This window comes from Sinocyclocheilus rhinocerous, unplaced genomic scaffold, assembly GCF_001515625.1.
Source record: "Sinocyclocheilus rhinocerous isolate Xijiao unplaced genomic scaffold, SAMN03320098_v1.1 scaffold2663, whole genome shotgun sequence".
NCBI lineage: Eukaryota > Metazoa > Chordata > Actinopteri > Cypriniformes > Cyprinidae > Sinocyclocheilus > Sinocyclocheilus rhinocerous.
The window spans coordinates 37,903-42,874 of NW_015633857.1; positions in this window are offsets into that span (position 1 = coordinate 37,903).

Consider the following 4,972-nt stretch of genomic DNA (forward strand, 5'->3'; position numbering starts at 1 on the left):
GTTGCTGCATTCTGAATCATTTGCAGAGGTCTGAATGTTGGAAGTCCAGCCAGAAGAGCATTGCAATAGTCCAACCTAGAAATGACTAGAGTCTGGTTGTGAAGCTGTGTTGCATGCTCTGTTAGGAAGGGTCTGTTTTTCCTGATGTTGTGTAGTGCAAACCTGGATGATTCTGATGTTTTTGCAATGTGATCTTTTAAGGTCAGCTGATCCTCAATGATCACCACAAGATTCCTGGCCGAACTCGATGGGATTATCGTTGATGAGCCCAGTTGGATGGTAAACTGGTGCTGTACCTGTGATGTGGCTGGGAAGATGAGAAGTTCTGTCTTTGCCAGGCTGAGCTGCAGGTGATGCTTTTTCATCTATGCCAAGATGTCTGTCAGGCAGTCTGAGATCCGAGAAGGTACCATTGAATCATTTTGTTGAAATGAGAGGTAGAGCTGCGTGCCATCAGCATCACAATGATAGGAAAAACCATACGCCTGAATGATGTGTCCCAGTGATGTAGTGCATATAGAGAAGAGGAGGGGCCCAAGAACAGATCCCGGAGGAACCCCAGTGACCCGTAGATGTGATTTGGATACCTCTCCTCCCCAAGCCTCCCTGAAGGACCTACCTGTGAGGTAAAACTCAAACAAGTGGAGTGCTGGGAAATATGCTGGGAAAAATGCCTGTGAGAATAGTTGTGATGATGATGTGAGTGAGTGAAACCAGAAGTGCAGGGGATAGCTTGTAGGAGATGTGAGGGGATTGAGTCTAGAGGACAGGTGGTAGGGTGGCTGGACAGAATAAGTTTAGAGACCTCATCTTCTGTAAGAGGTGAGAAGGAGCAGAAAAGATAGCCAGTTGTGTGAGTGTTTGCTGAGAGATCCTGGGTGAGTGGACCCGAGAACTGACTGCTGATGGATGTGGTTTGGTTTGTGAAGTAATTAGCAAAATTGTCAGCAGTTAAGAGGTGGTGGAGGGGGACAAAGGAGAGTACTGAATGTTTTGAAGTGTTTGCGTGCGTCTGATGCGCTGTTGATCTTATGGAAGAAGGTCGTTTTGGCAGTGTGGACTTTGGTGGAAAATAAAGATAGCATTGACTGATACCTGCTGAGATCAGCTGAATCTTTTGATTTGCTCCATTTTCTCTCCACTGACCTGATTTTAGTCTGATGCTTGCAGAGGACATCAGACATCAGGGAGTAGCACGGGGTGGATCTGGAGGAAGTAGGACAGATATTGCCTTGGCAGCTAGTTAGGGTAGATAATAGCATATTTGTGGCAGAATTCCATCTAATGATGTTAAGTGTTTGGGGGTGGGAAGGAGACCAGTACCCACACCTCTCCCAACCTGATGGGGAGTGTGGGTGAAAGATAAGTTGTTGGAAAGAGCAGCAGGGGTTGCTGTGTCTTCAGGTTTAATCCACGTCTTTGTCAAGCCTAAGAGGCTAAGAGCTGACTGAGTAGCAAAGGATGGAATTAAAGTCAGCTTTGTTGACAGCTGACTGACAATTCCTGAGGCCCATGGAAAAATACAAGGGTGCAATAGAAGAAGTGTAAATAGGACACAGGTTAGCATGATTTCACTATGTCCTGCGTGTTGTGTAAGAGTGTTTCCATTGAGAGACAACAGGAATATAATGGAAGCACATGTTGAAAGTGGTGGAGAGAGGAAAGGAAGGGAAGTAGAATAAGGGAAAGCTAAAACTGTGCCTTGTCTGTGTCATTGCTCGGTTGAGTCACGCAGGTATTTACCTCATTGGTCTTAGTCGCAGGTCTTTACGCCATCGGTCTTCACACAAGGGCTGACACTCCCACGCCAGTGCACCGACTTCACTTAAATACACAGATTAACCCACTTGAGTGAATACAGCTGTCCACACCTTTCTAATTAGCACAGCAAAGCATGTAAGACGCGAATGGCTTGAAATTGAAACTACTGTGGTACGGTTTGCCACTTAAGCGCAAACAGGTAGCACAAAGTCTTGTAGATTCTAGATTACATTTGTAGATTCTAATTACAGCAAACGGCAAACAACATGCACAATCAGCATTAAGTTTTAAATAAAGTAAGCAGTGAATTAATTAATCCTCCCAACTAGCAGATATGTATTCTATAAAACAGAAACAGAAAACTGGTATTAAGCAAAACACTTATTTGCTCTTGCCATGTCCACTGACAAATCGCTTTCTCCAAACAAACAGCTGATAAAAAACATCATAATAATCCACAAGTAATCCACTAAACTCCAGACCATTAATTAATATATTGTGAAGTGAAATGCTGTATGTCTGTAAACTGTCGATTATGGCCATCAGCTGTTTGGACTCTCATTCTGACGGCACCCATTCACTGCAGGCTATTGTTGAGCAAGTGATGTAATGCTAAATTTCTCCAAATCTGTTCTGATGAAGAAATTAACTTATCTACATCTACATTTGGATGGCCTGAGGGTGAGTACATTTTCAGCAAATTTTCATTTTTGTCTGAACTACAGTATTCCATTAAGTTAAACCCATAAAACCTAACCTGTTTTTTTTCTTTTCTTTTCTTTTCTGCATGCATGAAAAGCTGGGGTCTAGTGCTGTTTTAGACCCTAATGGCATTCAAAATATCTCCTGGCATATTTATAGAGAGAGAGGGAGATATTGAACTATTGTTGAGCAAGTGATGTAATGCTAAATTTCTCCAAATCTGTTCTGATGAAGAAATTAACTTATCTACATCTACATTTGGATGGCCTGAGGGTGAGTACATTTTCAGCAAATTTTCATTTTTGTCTGAACTACAGTATTCCATTAAGTTAAACCCATAAAACCTAACCTGTTTTTTTTCTTTTCTTTTCTTTTCTGTAACTAATAATAATAATAATAATAATAATAATAATATACAACTTCAGAAATTGAGGCTTTCCTTGGAATGCTGCTGTTTTTGACAGGCCTGTCTAGGGAAATGTTAATACAAGCAAAATGTTTTTGAACTTTTGCAGACAGAGACTAACAGCAAAGGATATGAGATGATTTGCATGGCGAGACCCTCCATGTCAAGGGCACAGTACAGCAAGACATCTTAATTCCCACGCGTGTCAAGAAACAATGCCCTGCGTGTTTGTTACTCTAACCTTGATTCAGCGACTTCTGTATAGCACAATACTCCATCACTATGTAATATATTCACTATTGAACATAGTTCTTTTAGTGCATTAAACCAGGAATGACCTTGCAATTAAACGTAGATTATCTAATATGGTTAAGTAACCAGCAGAGGCATTAACATATGCACTTAACAAAATAATAACCCTCTGAAAGGACCAACCAGACTGATGCAAGTGGACCACAATGGAAAAGAGTGAATGAAATATGACTACTATATTGAGCCCTGCTTAAATATCTCTGTCCCTGCTTGTCAGATTAAGATGGACGATGGGGACTGTTACGTGACATGGTAATGCATCAGGAAAGAATATATGACTCCTGCACTCTCTGGCACAGGACCGCATTATAGTTTCGCCAAATTCCATGTGTTCTGTCATCTCGCTGCAGTGGGGTGAAAAATTGCTGCATCTTAAGGGCAGTCGTTGGCTTTTTTAGATCTTGGCAGCATTTATAATCAGATCTAGACATACATCATGGCGGTGAGAGAATAGCAACTGATCTTTTTTTTCCCCCTTTCTACTTTGTCTTGTCTTTTTTTAGTGAAATATAACAACCTCACATCCATGCTCAAACAATAGCCGAAGACAAATTATTTTGGGATTATAAGGATGTCAAGCTTAAAGAGGAAACCAAAGTCAATGTCATTTTGTATCAGTAATAGGTGAGAACTGCACATACAATTACACTTACAGAGAAGAAGGAAATTTATTCCGTCTTCTTACTAAAATTTAAAGGTACATGTTTATTACTCTAATGTGGCTCTTATATCAGTCGCTGAGATTGGCCACCACAGAGTCCTGACCTTAACCCCGTTGAAAGACTTGGGGATGTGTTGGAGTTGACTTTACACTGTCTGTCCAAAAAAATAAAAAATACAATAAGCAAATTTTACTGGAAAAACAAGAACCCTAAAATAAGTTTACAAAAACTTCAAAAAAATAAAGCTCAAGGCGGTCTAGCAGCACCAAATTTTCTACACTATTACTTAGCATCTCATCTACAATATCTTTGCAAATGGATCATATATGACACTACCCAAAATCTGTGGCTAGAGTTAGAACAAGAAGAATGTAAAGAAATAACCATATCTGATCTTCTATTACTCACAAAAAAAGTCAAACAACAAAATCTCTTTAAGAATTTGATGATTAAAACAACTCTCACTGCTTGGTGGCAAATTAATACATTGATAAATCATGAGTTCATACCACACATCAACTTACCTATCTGGAATAACCCAGACTTAACCATCAACCATAGTCCGCTTAAAAATACCAAATGGAAGGAGAAAGTCATAACACATCTACATCACCTGTTTCCTGGTAACACCTTCATTACATTTACGGAATTAATGCGGAGATTTAATTTAGGGGAAGAACACTATTATTACTACCTACAAATTAGGAATTATATTAAAGGGGTCATATGATGCTGCTAAAAAGAACATTATTTTGTGTATTTGGTGAAATGAAATGTGTTTATGCGGTTTAAGGTTAAAAAAAAAAAAAATTATTTTCCACATACTGTACATTATTGTTTCTCCTCTATGCCCCGCCTTTCTGAAACGCGTCGATTTTTACAAAACTAATCGGTCTGAAAAGCGAGGTGTGCTCTGATTGGCCAGCTATCCAATGCGTTATGATTGGCCGAATACCTCAAGTGTGTGAAGGAAATGTTACGCCCCTCACCATACTGTTGATGCCATGTCCGGCTGGAGCGACGAGACAAAAACATTAAAACCCATTACAAACGAGGCATTTGTAGCATCCAGTGGGGACATAATTACTGATTATAATGACTTATACTGTCTTTTCACGCGTTGCGTTGC